This window comes from Mirounga angustirostris, unplaced genomic scaffold (assembly GCF_029215605.1).
Source record: "Mirounga angustirostris isolate CCGP_5_RB_7025 unplaced genomic scaffold, mMirAng1.0.hap1 SCAF_7, whole genome shotgun sequence".
NCBI lineage: Eukaryota > Metazoa > Chordata > Mammalia > Carnivora > Phocidae > Mirounga > Mirounga angustirostris.
This window is the reverse complement of record NW_026991715.1, coordinates 113,290,539-113,317,736: the sequence shown is the minus strand read 5'-3', so window position 1 is coordinate 113,317,736 and position 27,198 is coordinate 113,290,539. Positions and strand designations below refer to the sequence as shown.

At 54.5% G+C, this 27,198-nt stretch overlaps 1 long non-coding RNA gene across 1 annotated transcript; it reads left to right on the top strand.

Moving 5' to 3' along the window:
* Nucleotides 1-4,673: 4,673 nt before the first annotated feature.
* LOC135365426 (uncharacterized) lies at nt 4,674-25,813 on the top strand. The gene is made up of 3 exons (XR_010413259.1): nt 4,674-4,876; nt 19,256-20,764; nt 22,517-25,813. It is a non-coding gene; the product is annotated as an uncharacterized LOC135365426 (long non-coding RNA).
* Nucleotides 25,814-27,198: the final 1,385 nt, after the last annotated feature.

Genomic DNA, 27,198 nt, shown 5'->3' with positions numbered 1-27,198 from the left:
CCCCTGCACTCATCTGCAACGGTGTGTCCTTCGAGCCTGCCGTGGAGCCGCCCTTTCGGAGCCCAGCACTTCTGACAGCAGCGGCCGTAGGGACCGCCCTGGAGGGACAGCCCTGCGGTGTCAGCAGCGGAGTCCTTAACAGCCCTGCCGGAAGCTTCTTCAGCCTTCCTAACAACGGTGGGAGCGCCCAGTTCCCCGTAGTGACTTCCTTTCTGCTTGGATGAGCAGGAGTGGTTTCCTCAGCTGAACGCTGACTCGTCCTAATTCCCTGGACGTTTCGCACCCTATTCAATTTCTGACCTTGCGCAGCTCGCATTTGTGAGCTGTAACAAAAGAACGTTGTCAAAGACTCGTGTGCCTTTACCCATTGAACAGTAACCCCCCATTCCCCTCCAGCCCGCTTCGGGCAACCAAGATTCTACTCTCCATCTCGATGAATTTTTTTTTTAAGATTTTATTTATTCATTTGACAGAGAATGAAACAGTGAGAGAGGGAATACAAGCAGGGGGAGTGGGAGAGGGAGAAGCAGGCTTCCCGCGGAGCAGGGAGCCCGATGCGGGGCTCGATCCCAGGACCCCGGGATCATGACCTGAGCCGAAGGCAGACGCTTAACGACTGAGCCACCCAGGCGCCCCTCGATGAATTTTCTATTCTCGGAATCTCACAGCATTTGCCCTTTTGGGTCTGACCTATTTCACTTAGCATAATGCGTTCAAGGTTCACCCATGTTGTTGCATGTACCAGAATCTTGTTCTTTTTAGTGGCTGAGTAATACTTCATTGTGCATATATGCCACATTGTATCTATCCTTTCGTCCACTGATGGGCACTTGGGTTGTTTTCACATTTTGGCTATTATGAATAATGCTGCTGTGAACATCAATGTACAAGTATCTAAGTATCTAGGGGTTATTACTACTACTACTATTATTATTATTATTGCCCTCCTAATGGATGTGAAGTGGTATTTCATTATAGTACACCATTTTACTGAAATGGGATTATACCATGTATTTTCATCTGTACTAGGATTTTTAACCTCGATAATACACTGAGGACAGCTGTCTGTGCAATGATGTCTTTGAGAAATGGGCTTAATTACCATTCTAAGCATCTCTTCACTGTTACTTTCCTCTCAGAATCAAACTCAATCAATGACACAAAAGTCTTATGCTCACCAAAGAAAATATATGAAGCTTGATTTTTAACTCAAGGGTGATGGCCCTTTTCAATCCATGAATATCTCCCAACCAATCACCTCTGAGACATGCCTTTTGGGTCAGATGAGTATGAAGTTGGGGCTAGGGGGTAGGGAAAGGTTGGGGTCATAGGATCTCTGGGCTGGAAAAGACTTACCATCCAGTCTCTGCTTGCATTCCTCTAGTGACAGAGAACTCATCACTTTACCGAGACAACTCATTAGCCCATTTCATCCTCGGGTAGGTCCACTGACTTAAAAAGTCCTTCTTATGTAGACATAAACTCTATCTCCCTGGAGGTCCCAATTGTACCACCTCAATCTCTTCCTTGATCACCTGTAGAGATAAGACAGCTCTTCCAGATCCCGTAGGTCTCCTGTTCTCTAAGCCCTTCACCGTCCTGGTTAGGATTCCCCTTGCCTCTAGCTGCACCCACCCTCTGAAGACACAGAACTCACCAAGCACACTCTCATATCCACCTCCTAACAAGAAGCCCCGTTCCCCTCCCAGGATGCCTTACTCATACACACTAAGCCCAAGTCTCACTGACCTGTTTCCTCTGGGAGCGCGGGGATTTCAAGGCTGCTTTGCCACAGTCTGGAAAGAAAAGCCACTTCACAGAGTGGTTAATAAACATAAAGCACTCATAACTCCCAAGAGAAAGTATGAGAGGAAATAGAAACGGGTTTCAAAATGTCTGAGACAGATTTATAGAGACGAGTCTCAAATGGCTACCATTTCGTTAGGCTTTTAAAATATTGTGGTGCCGGGACACCGCCTGTCCTAGGATCTGTCTCCAGGTCACTCCAATTCCTTGTCCTGACCTCTGGTGATGGACTTCCTGATAACAGGGCCTGCTGGCTCGCAGGCAGGCCCAACTCACTGCTCAGCCAGACACAGGGTTCTCGGGTTTTGAAATGGTGGGTCTCTCTACAACTTACACTGGTAGTTGTTCTGTTTTTCTTTTTTTTTTTTTTTTTTTAAGATTTTATTTATTTATTTGACAGAGAGAGACACAGCGAGAGAGGGAACACAAGCAGGGGGAGTGGGAGAGGGAGAAGCAGGCTTCCCGCAGAGCAGGGAGCCCGATGTGGGACTCGATCCCAGGACCCTGGGATCATGACCTGAGCCGAAGGCAGTCGCTCAATCGACTGAGCCACCCAGGCGCCCTGTTCTGTTTTTCTTTTCTGTCTTGATGGAAAATCTTTGATGCTTATGCAGTAGCAGGATTAACAGAAGCATAACTTAAGTTTTGCAGTCTCCAAAGAGGATTTTCCATAATTTTGATAGTTCTAGGGGCTGGTTTTAGCTATACCCCGGGATCTGTTGGTGGTGCTTTGGAGTGATAAACTCGAACACTGAGCAGGGTGGGGAGGGAGGGTCACAAGCCTTCCTTGTCCAGGGATGGGCTTATGAAGGGAACCCATGTGCTTGGTCCGGGAAGGAAGGGGATGACATGAAAGGCATGGCAGGTCAGCCTGTATTGGGTCTGGTATCATAAACCTTAATAAATAGTACCAAACATCTACTGAGCACTCACAAGTTGACACAGGCCTACCCCTTCCTAGCAGGGTCTCATTTCATCTTCACAGCAACCCTGGGAGGTAGGGACTGTTTCCTGCTCCATGCTACAGAGGAGGAAAGCGAAGTGCACAGATGCAAAGAACTTTCCCAAGCCCACTCCCATCCACCCCCTCGGGAAGCAGCAGACGTAGTGCTGAGCTTAGTCTAAGTCTGATTCCAGAGCCTCTGCTTGACCCGCTCCCCCCAGGCCTGCAGGTGCCCGCCCCCACCTGACCCCCATGGCAACACCGCAAGGCAGGCTTGACCCATTTCACGGAGGGGGAAAAGGAGGCTCAGAGCTGCAGGTAGAAAACTGTGCCCAGACCTCCCAGCTAGGACGTGGCAAAGACGGGAGTCGAGTGCACAGGCCTCCTGACATGACCGCATTCTTTCCTCAGAAGGAACAAGGCAGGGGTGAAGATTTTCCTACCAGATAAGGAGCCTCTGAAGGGCAGGGCTAGTGTCGGGCTCAGCACCCCACCCGCCTCAGGGACACTCAGCCGCCCCACGCGGGACGGCACACTGCCGTGTGCTGGAGGGAATCCTGGCCCCAAGGAAGGAGACGGGCTGGGGCAGCAGTACCAGCCGGGGGGTCTGGGAGACTGAACGAGAATGTGAACAGACGTGGTTGGGGTCCAGCCAGCCTGGCCACAGACGGGAAGCTCTGAGCAACAAAGGCAAGGACGAGGTAGCCGTGCTTGACACAGGGCATGGCCAGCCGCCAGCAGGAGGCCTCCATGGGCCTCAAAGAGGTTATTCCCATGCTATGATGGAGGCCGCCCCGCGGAAGACCGCTTTCTCGCCATTCTTCAAGGGCACTGTGGGAGGCCTGGGGACACAGACCCTGTCCGGGGGTGGGGGTGGGGGGTCACACTCTCCTGGAAATGCTAGACAATGAGCAACTAAACCAAGAAACGTATAAAATCAGCACCATGCAAGGCAACCAGCAAGGGGAGTGGTAGAGGGGAATGCAGTGGCCATGCAAAGCCTCTCCCAGACGTCACTTTTAAGCTGAGACCAGATGCTGGAGAAGGAGCCAGCTATGGAAAACTCTGGGGAGAGGGCACTTTTGGCAGAGAGAACTTGCAAGTGCAAAGTCCCGGGCATGAAAAATGCGAAGGAATCTATGGGAAGCATAATGAGGAAGGGGGCGTAGGGCGAGAGATGGGCATTTCTCACCATTGGGACAGTGGGGAAAGAGCCCCAGCAGGGAGAGCCTGGATCCAAGCTCCTACGCCATCACGGCCTCGTATGTGGCCGGACAGGCCCTTCCCCTCTGGGGCCCTGGACCTTCTTTGCACAATGATGGGGTTGGCCTATCAAGGTCCCAGCTTTCTGGAGAGGGAATTGAATTTTTCATGGTCTCCCGTCCCCTGCCATTCCCACCAGACCACTGGACCTCAGGAGCCAGGACTAGTGTCTTCCCCACCAGGGGTTCCCAGAAAAATCTCAGAACTCCCTCTCCAGTCCTGGGACACTAGGTCGGGAAAGAGGAAGGAAATTCTCACACACAGCAAACTCCCAGGGAGTTTGCTCATGTTCCCAGGCTGACAACTGGCAACCCTCAGAACTCCGTCCCCCTTCCTCCTCCTCCTCCTCCTCCTCTCCCTGCCTCCCTCTCTCCCCCGGCCCCCCTTCTCGGGCTTAATGACTTCCACATGGGCCTCTGGCAGCTGGAGCCAAGCCTCCCAGCATTGTCTGAAATCTCCAAATTTAGAAGAAATATGAAAATTGTCAACCACTCCTTCCTTAGGGGGTAAAAGCAACATTCGGCACCGGGGGCAGGTCAAGGAGAGGCGGTCACGTGGCGGGCGCTCGGGCCAATAGGGGGCCCCGGGAGGACTCCGCACCGCCTCACCCCAACACTGGGCTCGCCTCTTCAGCTCATATAAGGTAAAAGGCAGAGGGGCCTCTGTGGCCAAGGAGCAGCGGGCAAGGGGCTAAGGGGAGGGGGGCCCCGTGCCAGCCATTTAAAAATGCCCCGTGGCAATGAGGGGTGGCAGAGGCCCGGTCAAGTTAGTTGAGAAGCAATGACACCCCCAACAATCCCCTAAATGGGCTGAGCCCCGTCTCCAGGCTGCAAGGAACCACACCTGGACCAGACCCCGGGAGAGGTAAGAACCAGTGGCAGACACGGAGTCTGCGAATGGGGGGGCATCTGGGGCATCCTTCCCAGGGAGACGCTATATCCAGGGGTCTGGTCCTTGCTCTCTTGCTGACCTGCTCTGTGCTTCCACCTTTCCGGGCCTCAGTTTCCCCATCTGCACAGGGGCTGGACTGGATGATCTCTAAGTGCCCGTCCTGCCCTGCCCTGCGGTCCTCTAGGCCGGGAGGACTCCTGGTGGCTGTGGTTAAATGGCGCTGGGAGCAGAGGGAGCGGCGGGTGGTAATGTCCTGCCAGCCGCTGGCCCCAACCTCACTGCCATGCCCAAGTCTGGGCCCGTCTGTCTCCCTGGCTCCTCCGGAGACACTGCTTCTTCCTTGTTCTGTGAGGTTTGATTTCACAGCTCTGAGAGCCTGGGGCTCCTGGCAAGGAAAACTGTTTTCAAATAAGGGTTTTAAGAAGCAAAGCTGGAGGCAAAGCTATGTCCACTCAGGCTCCAGGAGACAGGCAGAGAGGCAGGCAGGCCAGGGTGCTGGCCAGGGGAGGGGGACGTGCGCTCCAGCCCCAGCTCGGCCTCCCACTGCCTGGCCCTGTGGCCTTGGGCAGGCACCCTGCCCTCTCTGGGCCATCTGGACCATGAAACCATTGGACAGTGTGGTCTCCATGTAGGATGTAGCTTCTTGAGCCCTATTGGAGCCTGAAAGACAGCCGGCGTCGGGAAGTTTCCCCTGGAGTCCCTGAGCTGAGTCTGCCCTTTGACCAGAGGCTCAGAGCCCAAGCAGATGCCTGAAGCCCATGGAAGTTCTCAGAGGCTGAGCCTCAAGTGACAGAAAGGAGCTAAATGGTCTCTGACTACAGGTTCGGCCAGGGGAGGACCAGCCCACAGGCCTAAGGCCTCAGGATGAGCCTGCCCCCGAACCCCCACCGCTGCAGCCTCTGGTGGGGAAAGGGCTGATCTCTGGATCAGGAGGTGCAGGGCCTCAGAGTGGGATGAAGCTAGAACGGAGAGCAGAGGGTTTCAGGAGGGGTGACACGGCGTGGTGGGGGCCTCAGAGGAAGGCAGGAGACGTGGGAAGCCAGGCTGTGTAGGGGTAGAGGCTAGGGATCAGCACTGGAAGGCGTGTAGACAACATGGCTCCTACGAACACGCTCTGGCCACATCTGGGGCCCAGAGCGGACACAATCCTCCAGCGCTAGCCCACTCAACACCCTCACCTGCCCCACTCTGGTCACATAAGGCCTGAGGCCATAATGGTCCAAAAGGAAACTCTGGAATCCAACTGCCTGGGTCCAATTCTGGCTTGTTTACATATCGGACAAGTGACCTTGGGCAAGTCACTTGCCATCCCTGAGCCTCAGCTTCCTCCTCTACAAAATGGGTCTGGTCTTGGTTCTAACACTGCTTGGTTATCATGGAGAGTGAGGGACATAGGCACACAAGATCAGGGTCAGTGGGGCTGGTGTTACGTTACCACCAGAGCCTCCTCCTCTTGAGGGGCAAGATGACCTTAGCTATGTTTAGAGAGAAGTAGGAATGAGACCCAGACAGAGAGTGCTCAGAGTTGCTAATGGGAGAACAGGGTCTGAAAAGGGGCAGGAGGCCTCAGTTCAAAGGTCAGAGATGAAGGGGTACAGAAGAGGGATCAGCTTGAGATGCCTAAAAGGCTAGGTGAGGTCTCCTCTCCTGCATTTACAGCACATTGTGTGGGCAATGTGTCCCTCAGGGTGAGGTCTGAGCCGCTGTATACTCATCCGCTGACAGGGAGTCCTGGGTGGGGCCCCAGAAATCTGCATTTCCAGCTCCCAGGAGAATTCCGACACACGTGGAGTTTTGAGAATGCTGGGCTGTCAAGCAGGCTGGGACCCTCGCAGACACAGCTGAAACAACTGGATCCACCATGAGAGAGCGCTGCTCTAGGTCTCACAGAGAGCTGATGACAGAGCGGGGCCCGAGGCAGCTGCTCTGCTCAGCCCTGCGCTCCATGGTGGTGGTGCGGGTAGGAGAATTCTCTCGCGATTGTTACTCTCTGGGCATTCCCGAAGGCCTTTACGAGAATGCATTCACTTAATCATCACAACAACCCTGTGACGTAGATGTAATCATGATTCCCATGGTACAGATGAGGGAACTGAGGTGTAGAGGTGAAGTGGCTTTGCCTAAGGTCACACTGTCTTGTGCCACCTGCCCCAGCTGCTCTCTCCCCCTGGGGCTCTCCCATCCCCTGCCCTGCCCCTCGGCCACTCCACCCCAGAACTTCCTGCAGACCCTCCAAAGTACCTCATGAATGTACATGGAGGATTTCCTGGGAGCCAGGTACCAGGCTGAATGGCTTGTGGTATCATTTGGTCCTCCTAGGATTACCGAGAGGCAGGACTCAGCATCGCTCCCTTATCCCTAATTTATAGAGAAGTAAACCACTGGAGCTTACCCAAGGTCACATGACTAGAAAGTGGCAGAGGGGATGTGAACCCAGTCTGCAACTCCAAAATGTTTGCTCTTAGCCTGCCCACCACGACCCCTCTGAGGGCAGTGATGAGGAACCCCACTTCAGAGAGGAGACGAGGCTAAGGGGGTGACCTCGCCAGAACTTGCATCCAAGTGTTCTAGTTAGCTTCACGGCCACTGCTTTCCCTCCAGCCCCGGGGCTGTCCCAAGAAGGAAAAGGCCTTGCTTGTTGCTGGTGCTTAAGAACCACCCCGCAGCTCTTTGAGCAAAATCAGCCCTTACCCAGACTGGCCAGCTGTGGGGAATTGCTGGTACACATAGCCCTGAGGAATAGAAAGTTCCAGGCCCAGTGTGCCACAGACCCTCGGGGCTGTATCTGATTCCCTCAAGGAGCTAAGGAGAGGTCTCTGAGGTCCTCCCTGCTGGGCTACGCCTGGGCCCTGCCTCAACGGCAACTTTCCAAGTGAACGGTCCCCAGGGCTCAGGGCCATGGGGTCGTGCAAAAAACTGTGATAAAGGCTTTTTCTGACTGTTGTCATTATGACTATTTTTGTCCATGTCTCCTGGTGCCCAGGAGCCAGAGTTTCTCTGGAATCGATACCTAGAGAGAGAGATTGCTGGGTTCTGGGGTACATGCCTGTCAACTTTACAGGAGAGCGCCATTTTATTTTCCAAAGTGGTTGAACCAAGTTACACTCCTACCAGCGGCATATGAACATCCCCCTCCTTGACCACACTTAAAATTGTCAGATTTCTTGAAGTATGTATGTTAACACGTTTTATTTTCTCTATCAAATTTGTATAATAAAGAATGACAGGAGGGCACCTGGCTGGCCCAGTCAGTAGAGCATGCAATGCTTGATCTCAGGGTCGTGAGTTCAAGCCCCACGTTGGGCCTAGATCTTTAAAAAAAAAAAAAAGAATGAAAGGAAAAAACAAAAATGCTGTTCACCACTGTCCACATGGGTATCTAGAAATGTGCCCTGCATGCACCAAGTTGCAGAGCATCCGGAAGGCGCTGGGGCAGGAGCAGGCCCTGCCCACGTGGCCTGCCCCCCAGCCCGGCAGTAGGCAATATGCTCCAAGCAGAGGCCGCCTGCCAGATCATCTGCAGGAATTCGGGGGAAAGAGCCCATGGTGGCTGCCATCTCCTGACGGCCTGTCTAGACAGGCCCCACGGGGCTTCACCACGCATGCAAGAGCCCACAGAGCCGGCCCCCTCCCCGCTTGCAAAAGAGGCTTGTTGGCAGCCATGCTTCTCCACCAGAAACCCTGTGTCCAGTTCACAACACACCTTCATGCACAGCACCAGTCACCCATTCTCATGGCCCATGGGGACCAACTCATCCAGGTCCCTTTTTGCTCAGATGAGGAAACCGAGGCCAACTCCTGAGCCAGGGGGCTCTCAGAGGTGGGGTGAAACTCTGCGCCCAGATGAAGAGGGGACCGGGGTGGCGGGCCAGAGGGCTGCCCGAGCAAGAGGCACTTGGTTAAAGTGCCAAGTGGCAGTCAGGCCGCCTGGGTTTGAGTTCCAGATGTTCCTCGTAGCACCTGTGACATCGGGCATGCTAAGAATTCCTGTCTCGTCAGGGTATTGAGTTGTCTGGATTGAACAGGTTAAGACTCCTGAGACCCTCAGAATGGTGCCTGGCGCACAGGAAGTGCTCGACAACAACTAACTGCTAACATGTGGTAACAGGGGTCCCCCCCAGCCACAGGGGACACGTTCTGAGACCCCCAGTGGACGCCTGAAACCGCAGGTAGTGCTGAGCCCTACGTGTACTATGCTTTTCCCTATCCTTGCAAACCGATGATAAGGTTTAACTTATACATGCGTCACAGTAAGAGATTAACGATAACTAATAGCGTTAGGCTAATTCAGAAGGTGGGTCATCTGCTTCTGGACGGCAGTTGACCACAAGTAACTGGAACTGCGGAGAAGCAGGGGGACTGCTCTACTAAAGGCAGCTTCTTCGGGAAGGAAGGAGACGCCGTAGTGAGCTCCAACTCTTCTTTTCCCCAGGGGCATAAATGGCCCTTGTCCCTTCAAAAATAGCAGTTGCCATATACCACGGCTTCCCAAGGGCCGGGCCCTTTGCCCAGCACTCTCTGAGGTAAGTACCATCCCCTCTCTGGGGACCCAGACGTTCAGAGAGATTTAGTCACATGCCCAAAGTCACAGAGCTTGTAGGAGGCCAAGCTAGAGCTCAAACCCAGGTCTGGCTGACCCCAGAACCCATGCGCTACTCTCCAGCATTGCCCCAGTGAGTCTGGGGGCAAGAGCTGGTTCTGGTTCCAGCTGGTCTAATAGGACCAACTCTCAGCATTTGGAAAGGGGACCAGTGGAAGCCCGTGCCTCCTTCTCGATTAAGTAAGGGGACAGACAGAGCTCTCCCTCCGCACACTTGCTCAAAAGTGCAAACCTCAACCAAACAATCCTTCTTGCCAACGAGCACCCCTTAGTGTGGGCTGAGTACCCTTGGGGGCCCCATCAGTCCTGGGTGCCCCCGACCCAGCACAGCCCATCAGAGATTTGAGGAGAACAGGGAGCTAGACCAAGGCTGGAAGAAACAGCCTCACCCCGGCTCCTCGTCAAGTGCCCATAACGGCCACAAGCCCAAGTCCCCTCCTGACTGGCCCTCCTCTGCCCCCAAGCCATGCTCCAAGGGAGATGGAAAAGCCCCAAAGTGGGAAATACACTGGACCCTGTGAGCTTAACAGGGACCCCGCTCAGCTGCCACTAGCTTCCACCCCATACCATCCTCCTCCTCCTCCTCATTCAGGCAAACAGGGATGCTGAGATGGCATCCCCCAGATGGCATCTGTAGTGGCCATGGCACCCCCCCTAGGTGGTCTACCAGGCTCGAGAGCCACTAACCAGTCTACCTGGAGAGTGCCAGACCTCGAGCATGTGACCCGACAATCCCATTGAGTCCAAGGGTGTCTGCTGAGATAAGCTGGAACAAGATGGGGAGAAAGGGAAAGACTCAGGCTAAGACTCTGACCCCAGCTCTGTAGCCAACACACTCGGGTAAGTTCCTCTGTCCCTGTGGGCCCTTCGGGCTGTGATGGTCCATGATTTGGGATGGAAGGGAGATAGTTCGAGTCATGATGGCAACTCCCCAGGCTCTCGGGGAGAGAAAATCTGGGGCAGAGGTGGTCAGAGCTGCAGGGGCATGCTTTGGAAAGACAGAGAAGAAAGCAGAAGGCTTTCCAGGTACAGAGTTCTGTGTGCGAAGGTATGGAAACAGGACTGGAAGGACACTTTCAGAACAACAAACAAGTCAGTTTGGCTGGAAGAGAGGGTAGGTCTAGCAGCTCAGTGAGACTTGAGGCTGGCAAAGTGGGGAAGGTTTGGCCGTGGAGTGGATTGAACAGCCTGCAACCAAAGCCGCATAGAGTGCTAGAAGTCCTCGTTGGCACCCGTCTCTGGGAGGGAGTCCCTTTCTTTACCTAGCCTGTTTGTCTCCTTGCCCCACACCACCAGGCCAAAAGCCCCAGTGCAGGGAACAGACCTGGGGATTTGGGCACTGGTGACTCTGAGATGTCAAATCATGGGACAGGAGACCTCAGGGTGAGGTCAGGAGGGGTAGGAAGGCCAAGGGCGGTAGTCACCATCTGTAAACCTCAGAAGAGTTTTCTAGGGAACAGGAGCTTGTTCCTTGTAGCCCTAAAGGACGGGGCATGCAGCCCCAGAGAGGCCGATGTCAGTGAGATATTAGGAAGGAGTCTCCAATAGTCTGTCCAAAGAAAGATAAGGTGATTGGGAAGCAGTGAGCTCCCCATCACCAGAGGTATGCAAGCTTAGCACAGACACTGTGGAGAGAAATCAACCATTAAAAGAGTATGGGCCTTATGGCCTTTCCCACCACTAGCCTGGGTCTTCACATCACAGCCCTAGCTGCCTTGGGACAAGCCTCTGGGACTGAGCTCCCCTGCCTCCTAGATGTCAAATTCCCAGCTAGGCATGACATCAGTTCTGCCCTGACTTCACAAGGGCTCTCGAGGGACCCTCCTCCCTCCCATTTCCTTTCACCCCACTGCTGCTTTTTGCCCTTCCCAGGGAGTGCCAGGACTGACCAGGGAGACCTGGAGCCTGGTTATAAGACTGGGTCCCCGGGGAACACTCAGCCGATGGCCTTCCACCCCGGCAGGAAAGAGGCAGAGGGGGCCAGGGTCCCTGGGAGCTCTGTTCACACGCCCCAGAGAGTCTACATGGAAATTCCAGGAGGGTCACAGGGAAGCTTCCGATTTAGAACAAGATGCTTTATTTTTGTCCCCCTTCCTTTCCTGTCCCTCCTCTCCCCCAGCAGTGGGTGGGGGTGTTGCAGAAGGCTGGACGAGGAAAGCAAGCCTCCTCTTTGGGCTGAGTCACAGAAAGAATGAGTGGGGAGAGATAGGGTGTGGGCAGATGGGAAGGTAGACGGCCATGTGGGAAAGAGGAGAGGGAGGGGCAGAGTCAAGGGGATAGCCAGGCCTGGCCAGTGTCCTGGTCGGTGAGCACGAGGCATGCCTGGACGCTCAAGACCAGAGCTCCGTGAGCTATGGGTTCAAGCTGGGGTCAGAGAATCAGCCCGGGTTCCCAGAATAGATAAAAGATCTCAGGATTGGGGCCCCCCAGAACCTTGGGCACCGGGTCCCCACCTCAGTGGACCATAAAGCTATGAAGCACTGCTAGATCCATCTTATTCACCCTGGTGATCCTGGCAGGTGCTTAGTAATAATTCCCAGTGTTGAACTTTAAACTCATCGTGTCATAATCCTGTTAGAGCTAAAAGGGACCTTCAAGCGCATCAGGCCCCCTCCTCGTGTTACAGAGGCAAAACCTTGAGGCCATCGGCAGGGAGGGACTTGCCCAAGATCACACGGCCAGAGTGGCTGCCCAGCCCTGTGCATCCTTCTCTGCCTCTTCCCTGCCTCTCTCCAGAGGGATGGTTCTCAAAGCCAAGGGAAGGGGTCAGAGGAGAGGCAGGTGTCCCACGAGGACGTAACTATCTCCAAAAAGGAGCCAAAAGATGATGGTGTGTTTTGAGTTCTGGCTGCTCTGCCCAGGAAGGCCCTTTTCCTGGCCAGAGAGAATCCCCCAAATTGTTGGCTGCTGCACATGGGAGGCCTCCTGCAGAGGAAAGAGCCCAAGGCTGGGAGGGGAAGCCCTTGGTTCTATTCTTGGCTCTGCCCCAACCCTCCACATAACTTTGAGCATGACCATGAGCATGAGGCCTTTTCTAGTCTCAGTGTGTCTGGTGAGGGGCTGGCCCTACCAGATTAAACAGTCAGAGGATCCATCCATGATCTGCCTCAGTCTCCCGTGAGGCCTCGTCTCTCTCTGTCCTGGTCCATCTGAGCTTTGCTTTAGCGCAGGAAGTAGGTCAGGCACAGGAAGAAAATAGCAGCCTGCAGATTCCCCTCTGCCTGGGGGCAGCATATTCTACGCCCGAGCTCTGCCATCTAGCCTTGGAATTCCCAGAGAGGCAAAAAACTAAGAAGGCCCTTAAGATTACCCCAGTGAGAGGATCTGAGACCAGAGAGGTTCAGCAGATCGCTCAAGGTCACACAGCAAACCATGTGCCCACAGGGAAGTGGGTCTTGGGTCTCCTGATGACCGGGCCAGTGCTCTGTCCACTAACCACATTACCCTTTAGAATAATGAGCAGGGAAGCCATCCTCATGTGAGCCTGGGACCTATTTACCTTGACACCTCAAATGTCCACACAGGGAACCTACAGTCTCTTCCCTTCTCTGGGATACAGTTTCTTCTAAAAACAGGGAGATGGGGTGGACCAGATGTCTCTATAAGCCCTTCCACCCCCATCACTAGGGCTCCACCAGGACCCCAGAGCTTTCTAGTGTGGTCACCTCAGCCCTTGCTTCACAGAGGATGGAGCTACCCAGGCCAGGACATCCCACCAAGTCACAACCCCCACCCAGACTGTCCCACTCCAGACCCCAGGGCTGGGCTTCGTCCAGAACTACAGGCTCTGGCCCAGCTCCCCCTCTGAGGATCTGAATTTTTCTTACCATAAAAGGGCAAGCGTGCCTCTCTCCCGTCCCTGCTGCCAGCCCCGCTGGGGGAAAGGCTGAGCTATTTTTAGAAAGCTCAAGGGTTTGCTCCTGAACTCAAGATGGAGTTTGTCTTAGCCTACAGCCGGGGAGCCCCTTCTCCATTTCCCTCGTCCACCTCCTCTCCCTCTTTCCCCCCTTCTCACCCCTCACCCCTCTTCCCTCACTTTCTTCCCCTCCCTGACTCTCTCCCTCTTGCCCTCACTATCGGCCAATCTCTCCTCCTTTGTTTCTCCTCCCTGAGATTCTTCTCCCCAATCTCAGAGCCAGCTCCCCTCCCCCCAACTCCCTCCTTCAGATCTGGCTTTGGGAGGATGGAGAAAGTAACACATCTGCACCCCCATCCCCTTCTTAAACACTATTTACAACATAAATTCCAAACATCCGCCATCTGGTTCTAGGAAGGGCCAAAAGATATTTAGAAAAGGAAGTCATGATTATTCCATCTTCAAAGCCAAAGGAACTTAAAGGACCCCTCTCTCCCGCCTTCCTCCCAGGGCCTCTTTGTTAAGATCTAACGGATTAGGATCCCTCAGTGAGTAGAAATGGTCAGTCCCAGCTGGGCCTCTGACTGCATCACTTTGAGCTGGTTGCTTCTCCTCTCTGCGCCTCAGTTTCCCTATCTGAGCAATGGGTGCACGACTAGAGTGCCTCCAGCGCTAATGTCCTGAGACTTTGAGTCCTGCTGCAGAAAATCACCTGGGTCCAGGTTCCTGGGGCCTGCTCTGAGCTGAGCAGTAGGGTGGGATAGGGGGAGAAGGAGTGAGAGGCAGCTGGAAGCCTTCCAGCCTCAACCCTTGATGCCCCTCCTCTCTCATTCCATGGACATCCATGCAGATCTTCCTTCACACTGACACTAACACCGAAGGAGGGCTTGGGGTCGAGCCATCCCCCCTATCTATCTAGCCGTGGAGCCCAGACCCCTCCCCACCACATCACAGTGAGGCCCAGAGAGGGGAAGGCACTTGTCCACAGTCCCACAGCCTGGACACAGGTGACCTGCTGTCTAACCTGCTGCTCTTTCCATCCAACACATTCCAGAAGAAACCAGCATTTGTATTATCCAAAAAGCATCACTCAGTCTCAGCACACTAGGACCCTGGAGGTCCCAGTTCTTTGCAAAATGGACAGGACAGAAGGGAGAACTATTCCCTTTATCATGTTTCTTTGTGTGTTTTTTAAACAGACAGCATGCAAGGGAGAAATACCGTGGACAAGAGGCACAATAACAACCAAAATAAGAAGTCTCCTAGCTTCTGGAGACACGCAGCCTTGCCAGGGCCCACACGCTTCCACCTACGCTGAAAAATGCTTTCTCTGCTCACAACCCCCTTTCCATAAAAACGAACACAGGCCTGACAAAATGCCATGAGACACTGACTCAGGTTGTCACTCTGTAAAAATGGTAGCAGGAATAGTCCAGTCTCATACGGGGAGCCGTGGAAATGCATGTCAGGCTGCCTGATGCCAGTCCCGAACCTGACACTCACTAGTCACGTGACCTTGAGGGCGAGCGCTATAACCTCTGGGAGCCTCAGTTTCTTCATCTGTAAAATGGGAATGACAAAGGTAGCTAGCTCCTAAGTGACTGGGAGAAAGCCTCTGTACAGGAAAGTACCTGGTAAGTGTGAAGCACATTGAAAGCTATTGTTATGATTACAGCATGTCCCAGTGTAAGTCACCCTACGTGGTGGCTATTGTCACTGTCACTGCGTGTCCCTCTCTGTGTTCTCACTGGAAGGTCAGGGTGTAGGAGAGGCATGGGGATCCTCTGCACTCCCTCCCGGAGCCTGAGCACCTCGAAACCATCCTGGTCTTCTGGGCCGGGCAGGTGGGGGCCCCTTTCCTCTCCCTGTCCTCCTGTTTTTCTCCATCACTCTCCATTCAGCCTTAAACTGCATTCCCAGGGCTGGCTCAAAAGTCCTCAGCAGCCGCCTTCCCTGGGGAGGAAGTAGGGAGCGTGTGAGGCTAGTGAACTCAGCTGGGGTGTCAAAGGGGTAAGAGGGCGTCCTGGGAACAGAGGCCCAGAGTAGCCGCATAACAGACGGGCCATGGAACGGGGCCCCACACGGTAGCTCCCACTCCAGCTTCCACATCTTCTCTGGATGCCTCTCTGGACCTTTGCCCTCATCCTTCCTGCTTCCCTTTCTCCCATGCCTATGCCTCGCTGTGGGTCCAGCCCTGGGCTCCTAATGGAAATCGCAGCCATTTACGTGGGCTCACTACGTGCCACCAACTGAGCTTGCACTTGACATCGACTTCATCTGACCTTCACAGACAAGCCTGAGGTCGGGGACCACGTTCAGAGAGGTGAAGCCACCAGCTCTCGATCACATAGCTAGAAAGAGCTGGGGGCGAGATTCAGTGCAGATCTGCTGGCCTCCGGAGGCTGTCCGTTCTGTTCTTTGCAAATTTATGTTGGAAACCCCAGGACCCTAGAGCCCAAGGAGAGCCCAGGCTGTAGGACATGCACACGCATGAGGGACCCAAGGAAGGGGAGCTGAGGGCAGGGAGGCCTCTCCAGACAGAACCGACTGCGGCCATGGGTTTCATGTGCCTGCATGGAGCCCAACCTCAGCCCTCTCCCACTGTGGTGCCATCTAGCTCACAGATGTGGCCCATTCCCAGGCCCTCGTGCCCCCTGGAAAGGAGCAAGGCCAGCAGAGGGCACAGTGGCTTTTGCAATGACCGGAACGATGTGAGCTTTGTTTTGGGGTCATCCAGCAGGCCGCCGCTCAGGCTCAGGAGACAGCTGGATGGAGCATGAGCAGCCCTGGGGTCAAGCTTGTCTCTGGTTCTTGCTCACAGATGATGGGCCCGGGCGCGTTGCAGAGCCGCTTGGAAGCTCAGTTAAGCGGGGAGGTTGGTCCTACCTCTGGCGGTGGTTGGGAGCGTACCTGCAGTTATGGAAGGAAGCCTTTGCGGGGTGAAAGCCTTGTACGGCTGGAAGCGGTCACAGGTGGCCCCAGGGGCTGTCCCTTCGGCCTTGGCCACCGTGTTAACCCCAAGTTTTGACCTACCCCTAATCGGCTCCTTTCTGATGTGTGAGGCCGGAGGTGGAGCCATTCGTCAGAGGGGCCTCTGGAAAACTTCCTTCCAGACCCATTCTTTCGCGATGGGGCCTTAGTGTGCTGGGAAGGCAAAACGGCCCCTCCTGCTCTCGGAGCTTCTTGCTACTCAGAAGACTCCCTTTGAAAGCCAGGCAGGCAAAGGGGGCACAGTGGCTGCCTAGGGCCCGAGGAGCAGGCTCTTTGGGGCCTGGAAGATCCCAGCAGTTTCAGCCTGAGGCTTCTGAGGACCCAGCAGGAGGCCAGGCCCATCCTCAGGCCCCTGGAGCCCGGAAACCCAATCAGGACCTCCCCCAGAGGCCAGGGCTCTGGCCACAGGGCACTCCAGCATCCTTCTGAGAGGCGGTATCTTTGTTTCTTGCAGGCAAGGGCACTGGCTGTGGAAGCCCTTCCTACAACCCTGACATGGGAGGAACAAGCCCCCCAGAGAGGGCCCTCCTGAGGACAGGGAGGAGGACAGGCAGCCGGGGCCCTGAGAACAGAGCTGTGCCTCCCGCCCCCACCTGGCGCCCACAACCCCCCACAGCCCCACCCCTGCTGCTCGAGGCTCAGGCAGGAGCCCCGCGCCTCAGGACACATTCGCCATCCCAACCCTCAGAATGACCGAGAAACCAGGTCTTGGGAGTGGGAACAGTTGAAGGAAGGCCCCTGCTGATGGAAGGGGTGCAGGCAATTCAGGGCGGTGAGGTGTGGGTTGTAGGTGAAAAGAATTGGGGTCACAGAAGAGAAAACCAACCGGGAGGCAAAAATCCACCCCACCCCAGGCTCCCTACAAGCCAGCAAGGCAAAGCCTGTGTGCCACAGAGAATAACAGATTTGGGGGACACATGGAGAATGACAGCAATCCTCCCTGGGAAGGAGTAGACAGGGTCGGGCTCTAGGAACAGGTGGACTTGGGGTTGGTGAGCCTGGTGATTAGAGAAACAGCTCCCGGGGCTTAGGAAGGGTCTGGGAGCTCAGGCTGGGGCCGGGGGGTGGGGGTGCAGCGCTGGGCACACAGTGGGGCTCAAGAAACCATAGCAGTTTGGTTGTTTTTTTTTTCCCCTACCCATCATTTGCTTCTACACTTGCCAATTCCAGTCCCCTGCACATGGAGCAGGCAGGGTGAGGTACGGGGTTCCATAAGACAAGTAGAGAAACTGAGGCACAGGGAAATGAAGGAACTCGCTCTCACGGACAGTCAGTTGCGGCACGGGGTTCTGGCACCAGATCTCATGAGCATGGAAAGAGCAGACGAGGATCTGATGGTGGGAGGAGGACGCAGGGCTCTGGCAAGAAGCTGACAGTCCAGGACAGGTGACGAGGCCCAGGCCTGGCTTACATAATACAACACACCTGCTCACCGCTGCATGGCCCACACGTGCGAGCCAACATGTGCTCTAGCGCAGCGTGCACACCCGCCCTCGCTCGCGGGCCAACGAGCCTCAGAGCCTGGGTCTAAACAAATTGGATTAGGAGGGCTGCAGGCCCCTCGCTCCCCCCAACACACACACACACTGTCCAGCCCCGACACTGAGCAGGCCTGCAGAGCTGCCAGCCCCCGAGACCTGCCCCGGGGCCTCAGGAAGAGGGCCGGGGTCTGAGAGGATGCCAGGATGATGGATGGGCCAGCTCAAGAGCACACAGGATGTCGCTGCTTGTGCAAGGCTCGTTTCTGAGCCGTTCCCAGCAACCCACCCCCGCCTCCCCTCCCGCAGCCTCTCCCACGATCGATCGCTGCCGCCAGGGCCCAGAGCCCGGGCCCCGAGCGGATCCACCCTCATCCCTCAGTCCCACAGCTGGGCAAGTGAGAACTGCTCGGCTTGGGAGACAATGGCCTGGGGACGAGACACAGGCAGGCACTTCACAGGGAAAAGGAGCTTAGGAACAGAGAGACAATGCCAGTTATAAAAGTGACATCTCTGTGCTTTCTCACCCATTGTTTTGCTCAATCCTCAGAGTGGGCCTGGGAGTTGGGAGATGATGCCCATTGCACAGATGTGACTACGAGTGATTCCAGAACTTCCCCTTCCTGAGCCCCGAGTCTGCTCCAGCCCTGTGTGGGGTGCTGGGGGCACCTGAACAGAGCAGCTGCCTCTTGGGCTTGGGCCCTGGGCACTGGGGCCCCCCTAGTCTTCCAGGGGAGCAGGGCCAGAGATGCCTTTTCCGTATGGCACATGTGATTGGCTGAATATCATCACTGAGAGTAGCCTTAGCAGTCAGCCCATCAGAACGCAGACCCCGAAGTCGGCCCCAAGTTCAAACCCTGCCTTGCTCCCTATCTAGCTGTGGTGGTCCAGCTAGCCTCTCCAAGCCTGGTTTCCCTTCTGTGAAATAGGGGTACAAAAGCTCGCCCTTTGTGGGGCTGACTGTGAGGATTAATGAGTATTTTGCCAAACCCCCATTTGACATGGAAAGAAACAGAGGCAGAAGAGGGAAAGGGCTTGGCCAAGGTCACACAGTGAGTTGGGGATAAAGTTGGGACCAGGTTGAGACCCCACTCCCCCACCCCTCCTCCCAGTATAAATCCTCCGCACTGGCTCCAGCCCAAGTAGCCCAGAGGCCATGACAGGCGGCCAGCCTATATAGACCACTCTGGGGACATGTTCTGGGGCCCACCCTCCACCTTCAGCCCTGCCCTGGCCTCCGCAGCACCAGAGTCCCAGGTGACCAGCAGTGGCCCCCAGCCCTCAGTGGTGGTGGAGGGTGGGGGAGCGCGGTGACGGGCTCCCAGCCCAGAGCAGCCTGGCCATATAAGGGAAGGAGCCAAGGAGGCCTCCTCACTCAGGCCTGGCGAGAAAACCCAGACAGCCGCTGTTTATTTTCTCCTTCCCAGCCTCCCGGAGCTTCCCAGGAAGACAGAGCTTCCCCCCGGCTGGGCTCAGCAATATTTCCTGAGGACAGTGGGGAGCAGGGAGGGGAAATTGGCCCATTTCTGGGAGCCACCCCCCAGACTGCCACCAGCCAGCACCAGGTAAGAATCTGCCCTATAAGAGTCCAAGGCCACTGTTCAACCGTCTCCTTTGACAGAAGGGAAATGGAGCCACAAAGAGGGGAAGTGCCTGGGAGAAGTGATCACACCAGTTGGTGATAGAACTCGGGTCTCCCAAGTGGCCCCCTGTCTACCGACTGGGGAACAAGAGTAAGAAGGAGCCTCTCATGGAGCAAGGAGAATAGGAAGGCTACCAAAACCCTTCTCCTTTGAAGGAGACCAGGTGTCAGGGCCAGCACTGTCTGCCTGCTGGGCAAGTAAGAAAGACTCAAGGGAAGAGTTCCCAGGGCTAAGAGAGCCAAGAGGACACCCTTCCGGCATCTCTGCCCCTCCTCCCAGCCCACCAGCACCTCCTCCAGGAAGCCCTCCCAGCTTCCCCCTGGGACAGGAACCTCTTTGTCCTCTAAGACCTTGGCAGTCCTTTCTCAGGCTCTCTCTTGTGCCACTTGGGTCTGCCCACTATTCACCTTGCCAGGGACACTTTCCTTCCATCTCAGTCTGATTGCGCCCCTCCAGGGCAAGGACGCAGTCAGGTTCAGTCCCACCTCCCCTTAGCAGGTAGAAGACGCCCTAGGTTTGCTGAATGTTCAGGTAAAATGGTTAGACCCTGTCCCAAACCCAAAGGATTGGTGAAGTGACTGGGGAAGGAGACATTCAGCATAGAGTTTAAAATGAGGGCGCCGGGGCTGGCTGTTCTGAGTTAGGAACCCAGCTCAGCTCCTAACTCCATGGCCTTGAAAAATTCCCTTCCCACAGGGCCTTGGGGACACAAGGGCGTTAGCACGATTAAAACAGTCAATAAACAACTGTTCTTATGACAGTCAGCAGCAGCAGATTTTTTTCTAGATACAAGGGAACAGAATGACACAGCCTATAGCCAGAGGAGAGGGAGGCAAATAGATTCCCCTGGTCAAAGGCTGCTCATCAAGCCCCTGTCCCTGCGTCAGAGTTTCTCCCACAGGAACGTGGGGCTGCCTCCCATCTCCCTCCCGCCTCCACACCCAGGAGAGGCACCATCTTCGCAGCAATATTCGGAGCTGGGTGGGCTGTGCTGGAAATAGCCCGCGACTCCCCTGCTTCAGCCGGTGGTGCCGGTGGGAGCATCCCCGCTCCATCCTGGCCCTCCACGGGGCGGTGAGGACATTGACCCAGCAGCCTCACCAGCCGTGCTGAAGGCTAATGGCCACGGGGCGCCACTTCCCGAACCGCGGCCACTCAGATACCCCCTTTCGTATTTTTCCCCTCTCTGCAACCAGTCACAGCATCTGTACATTTAAGATGAGTCATTCGCACGTTTGTACATTTGTACTGTCCGTGAACACCCGTAACACTGCCCATCTCGAGGGGATGAAGGTAAGAAGAAACAGAGCGAAAATGCAACAGTTCCTACAGGAGAATTCCACATTAGAGAAAGGCATTTCTTTGGCTGGGAATACCTCAGGAAGGGGCTGTCCCACTCAGGAGGCCACGGGGACTGACCTGCCCCCAGTGGCAGACCTGAGAGAGAGACACTCTTTGGATCAAGGCCAGATTTCGGATTTCTGGGAGAGGCGTAAGAGATGCTTTTTTTTTTTTTTCCAAGGAGGTGGGTTTTTTGTGTTTGTTCATTTGGGTTTTGGTTTTGGTTTTGTTTGGCTTTGTTTTTGCTTTCTTCCAGCCCTAAGGAAAGCCTACCCATCCCCCTTAGGCCTTCAGAGATCTCTGAAGGTATCTGTCATCCATTATCACGGCCACCACAGTAATCTGGCAAAGCAGGAAGGTCCTCCAAGGGTACCCTGAGAACTTGGGGGGGGCAGGAGGAACAGAGGGAGCTCTGCCTGCTCACTCAGAGAGGTTCCCACCCAAGCCAGGTCTCCAGAGGAAAATGAATTATCGACATGGGCCATTCAATCATCCAGCCAATGGCATTCCCTGGGGCCCATCAGCATGTCCAAAGACCTCAGCAAGGCCCAAGGACACCCCCAAATTAACAAATGTGGGCGCTATCCCCAGGGAACCGCATACTAGCCCAGTCAGACCCTGATGCAGATAGTTCTGACACTGGAGAGAATGAGTTTGAGGAAAGTAATTCAGCCATTCAAGCAACGCTTATTGAGCGTCTACACGGCCAGAAGCTGCTTTCAGGGGTGAGCACAGCCAGCCGTGTCCCTTCCCTCATGGGTAGGCCATGCAGCCCACGGGTGGGGCGCAGGATTAGAAAGAGGGCACAGCATGCATGAAGACGTGGACCGGGGTGTCCTGATGTCTGAAGTCGAGGAGGGCTTCCCAGAAAAGGTGGCCTTTTGAGTAGACTCTTAAGCCCACTAAGAGGAGACCAGCAGGGGGCGCAAGGAGGAGCAACACAGCTCCTGGGAGCCCAGAGGTGGAGGGCACAGAAGAAGAGGAAGAGGCCTCGTGGTCTTTGGTGAGGGTTTCAGAAATGAGCTGGAAGGAAGGCGAGCACTTTCAGGATCTTATGCATGGAAGAGATACAACCACATTTACATTTGAAAAATCACTCTGGAAGGATGTCCGGGAAGGATGGGTTGGGAAGGATGGGTGGGAAGTTGGGGGGCAGGGGGATTGGAAGCAGGGAGACCAGGTAGGAGGCCAAGGCTAATGTTTGGTGGTGTAAACTATCAAGTACCATGAATGTGCTGTTGGGCTCAAGGTTACGGAGCATAAAGGTGGGGCATGGGGTCACCATATAAGGTGAGTCCATTTATTGGAATGTCTAGAGTAGGCTGCTCTCGCTCGAGACAGAAAGCAGTCTGCGCCGAGCCAGGGCGGATGGGAGATGGGCGGGGCTGAATGATAAGAGGTCTCTTGCTGGGGTGATGAAGTGTTCTACAATTGATTGTGGCAGGGCTTGCACAACTCTGTGAATGTATTAAAAACCATTTCGTTGTACACTTCAAGTGAGGGGGGGATTACATCTCCATAAAGCTGGCTTTTAGCAAAAGGAAAGAAAAGGGAGGTGGAGGGTTGGTCCCAGAGGGCTGGGAAGCCAAGCTGAGTACAGGAGGGAGACACAGTGGGGTGGGGGCAGTTACAGCAGGCTGGGGGGGGGGGGGGGCGGGCTGTGCAGCGGACTGCGGCCCCGCTGACGCCCCCTCTCCTGCCTAGGGTGGAACCCCGACAGCAGCTCCTGGCTCCAAGCCGCACCCTGTCTCCCAGCCTGAGGTGCAGTGCTGCATCTCTGGTCAGTTGGGAGTCTGAGATGAAGCACTGTAGCTCGGGAAGGGAGAAGTTGTTCTGCAGCCATCAGCCTGGACATGGTAAGTGGTGGCGGTGCTTGGGGACACTGGGAAGGATGGGAGCGTTTCCAGTGTCCGTGCGGTCGGCCGAGGAAGTTTCTGGACTCAAGTCCTACCCGTGCCACGATCGGCTTCATGATACTTGGCCAAATCCTGACTCCTCCGTGCACCCCAGTCGGTCCATCTGTAACAGAGGTGTTGGGGCATTTGGTGGCGGCCAGTGCCCAACACCCTGCCTCGGCTTTCTCTTTCTGAGCCCGTGGTGGACCCTGCTCATCAGCCAGGGCATCCTTTCTTGAAGAGTTCAGATGCACCTTCAGAATCCTTCTCAACACCAAGTCCTGGATAGCTACTGTTAATGATTCAGAGCTGAAACCCATTTGTCAGCTGAAACCCATTTGAAATCCTTCTCAACACCAAGTCCTGGATAGCTACTGTTAATGATTCAGAGCTGAAACCCATTTGTCAGCTGAAACCCATTTGTCAGCTGAAACCCAATTTGTGGATTGGACAATTCCTAAAAACCCTTGCATCCCTGAAGACAAAAGTCCTGAGCTTTGAGTCAGGCTCCTCATTCTTTGGGTGCCTAACCTTGGCTCCAGGCTATTGCCTCAGCCAGTCCAGGCTTTACATACATGTCCAGCCTGTCTCAGAGGCTTCCGACAAGCAAGGAATAGCAGAGAATCACCGGGCTAAGCACAATCTTATTTAACCTCCTGACAAGCTTGGAAGGTGGCCAGTGTTATTGACCCATTTTACAGATGAGAAGACTGAGGCTCAGTTAAGCAATTCACCCACGGCCATGCAATGATTGTGTCAGCCAGGGTTGTAGCCTAATCTGTCTGCTTTCAGGTTCGTGTTCTTACCCCAGTCCAGTACATGTGATTTTAGAACTGGGGGGTGGGGGAGCAGGAGGAGAATATACTAAATAAATCTGGTCTTCTCCTTTCATCTTGGGTCGCTTTTCACAGACAGACCTAGAGAGTTTCCACTGACCCCATGGACTGCCTTGCTCCTATCCCTCCTCCCAAACTGTATCTGTCACACCTGATCCAGGAGGTCCTCTCCTCTCCCATTTGACAGTTGAGGAAAGCTGAGGCTAAGGGGCTTGCTGGAGATCCCAGGGAGAAAGTTGCCGCAGACCGCGAACCGGATCTGCCCAGGGTTTAGACTCAAACCCTCCCTCTGGCCGGAGACTGAAGAACACACAGCCCCCAGCAGTCATGGGGGGAGGGGGGCTGGGATGCCACCAGATGGTTTCTGGTCAACAACACGGCCTTTGACTACAGGAAAGGTACTTTCCAGGGCACTTGAAGTTCCAGTCACTGCTCCTGCTGGAGCAATCAGCCAGTCCCGCGATCCGTGGCGTCCACACTGACTCCTGCAGTTGGGACTGGACGCAGAAGAAGACTCTCGCCAGTCCTTAGGGATGTGGCAGGGCCTTGGTGCTGAAGGCCCCTCTCTCACCTTGTCCTCACGGTCCAGTTTTCCCAGGAATCCCTTAGATGCTAAGATGGGGATTCCTGGAAATACTGTTCTTGAGGTCATGGTTTAGCAGCTGGACTCACCTGCCCCCCACCCAGAGCTGTCCCCGTGGGACCTCAGCTCAAGCTCGGGATGAGGCTCAAGTAGGAGGCCGTGCGCTGGAGGTAAGAGGGCTTGCACACGGTGTTCTTGACCTTTAAGCTGCTTTTTCTTTCCATTTTGTCCATTTCGTAACATTCCTATGAGACTGGATGTGGGAACCTCACCACGGCTGTACTCTTGGGAAATTTGTCCAGGCACTCAGCTGAGGAGTGATTGAACCAGGTCACCATAAAGTATGTGCTTCTTCCGGTCCCCACCCCAGCCCCTCACCCCACTTCCCAGCATGCCCTGTGATGGGGGCCAAGATATGGTATCTACATTATTGATAAACTAATAAACGCACATGAGTTTATTTTAGTAGTTTATTAAATCAGTTAGATAAACTAAAAACCATAAGTCTTAGTTCGATTTGCAATGCAACCACAGAAAAATGAAAATTTTTTTCATCAAAGCCCAGAAGACAAAAAAAAGCTCAGAGCGCCCTCTTGTGGTGACACCTGCCTCTCCTTCCTTCCTGGAGCCCTGGGGCTTCTCTGACACACACAACACACATTCGGACATTCCTTTTGCCCCGATCACTTTGCGCCAGGGAACGAGTTAGCCCGCCCATCATCTCATTACCTATGGTGCCTCCATCACTAAGAGTTTAGTCCTACTTCTATAGCCTGGCTTCGTCCTCAAAGCTCTCAGTGTGGTTGGTGAGGCTGAGAGGTGAAGTGACCAGCCCAAGGTCACCCAGGCAGCCAAAGGCAGAGCCAGAATTGATTCCAGGTTCAGTGGCCTGTGGTAATTCCTTAGCCAAAAGCAAAAACTACAAAAAAAAAAAAAAAAAAGGAGAAGAAGAAGAAGATGACTGTCTGAATAGACACAGGGAATGCCCCAGACCTGAGGTGGTCCTGCTGCTGGACTAAAACTTCTTGCAAACTCTTCCTAGTGCTTTTCATGGAGATGGTAGGGACGGTAGGTGCCATGACCCTAGAATCCTCACCCGTGGATCTCATCCCCATACTCCCAGGGACCAGATGGCTCTCACATGGGGCTCCGGCTGTCTTCCTAGCAGACCATATTGAGGACCTTCATGAAGGATGAGATCCCCTCCTCCTCCTATATAGAGTGGAGCTGGCCTGACCACGGAGATAGCTGACTTGCTCCTGATAAATAATAATAATTATTATTATTATTATTATTATTATTATTATTATTATAGTGTCCATTCATTGACTGTTTACAATTTGCCAGGCACTCCGCTAATCACTTCCCAGGCATTGTCTCATTCAGTCCTTACTACAACCCAGTGAGGTAGGTTCTATCCTTTACCCTATTTCACAGACGAGGAAGCCAAGGCTCAGAGAGGTTAAGAGACTTGCAAGATCACCCACCTAATAATAAGCTGGGATCACATCAAGTCTGTATTTATGCTTTTAACCTGCCCTTGCGCCCTCCCTCCCATGGACTGGCCTACCGGTTGGCGGGCAGTCTGCCTGGGGCTTCCCCTGGGGGAGAGGGTAAAACAATCCTTCGGTGAGACTCAAGTGGTCCATCCTGTGCCCTGTGATTCTAATAAAGTGCTGGATCCGTGCCTTGTGTCCTGTTTCTTCCTGGGAACATGGGGGAAGGGAGAGGAGGAGAAGGCAAAGAAGAACCTGACAGCCTGTTTTAGTTTGTCTGGACCGTCATAGCAAAGTACGACAGACTGGGGGGCTTAACAAGAGAATTGTATTTTCTCACAGTTCTGGAGGCCGGAAGTCTCAAATCAAGGTGTCAGCAAGGTTGCTTTCTTCTGAGGCCTCTCTCTCTGGCTTGTCGATGGCTGTGTTCTCACTGTGTCCTCGCTTGGTGTGTGTCTGTGTCCTAATGTCCTCTTCTTGTGAGCCAGTCATATTGCATTAGGGACCACCAATAACCTCATGTAACCTTAATTACCTCTGTAAAGACTCTCTCTCCAAATACAACCACATTCTGAGTTACTGGGGGTTAGGATTTCAACATGAACTGGGTGGGGGAGGACACAATTCAGCCCAGAACAAAACCCCAGCTGAGATAATCCCCAAATGCTTTCACTTTGCCAACCATTTCCAGGCGCCAACATAGATACCAATCAGGACCCACATTGGGGCAGTCAGAAGCCCCAGGAAGTTTCCATGCCACGTCTAGGAACACTCGGCTACGGCGGGTTAGGGTAGGAAAGAGTCCTACGAGGTAAGATCCATTGGGGTGGGACCAAGGCGCAAGCCGAGGAGCCTAGCCACACGGTGACCTCTCCCCTTCAGTCCCAAAGGTGTGACCGACCAGGTCAAATAGGAAATCACACCTCACATAGGTGTTAGGGTTCCGAGTGAACTCTGGACTTCAGCTGTACCATGGACACCATGGCCAACACTTGGGGTCATTCTAAATACAATCGCTTCCCCTTTAGCATGATCCTCCAAGCTCTGCTACATTTTGAGGGAAAACAAATCCAACCACCTGACAAACAACCACTTACCTGACAATTCCCAGATGCACAAAGCCTCCCCACATCTCTCCTTTGCCCCCCAGCACAGGCTGGGAGGAGCGCCTGCATGCCTGCCCTCCTGAGGAGCCGGACGTCCCTGTGGCCCCTTGGGAGTCACAGGGAGGGGGTGGGAGAGGCAGGCCGAGGGCGAGCCCCTGTCGCTGTGCACTCCACTCCACTCATCCCTACGATACACCCCCGCCCCCAGTCTGTTCACTTTTGAAACAGGACCCAGTCAGAAGCTCACTGGCCTTGTCCTTGCGGTGGTTCCTTCTAAAACTCCCACAGCACACCCTGGGGAACTTATCGCCAGCTAAGCTGGGCCTTCCTGACAGGGCCCCTCACTGTCACTGAGGTGGCCGGGTGCTGGGGTGGGCAGGAGTAACAGCAACCATCCGACAGAAGGAGGAACCTCTTTATTCGCCTCTGTGCGACTCTGCGGGCCTTCACTGGGCCACCACACACGTGCA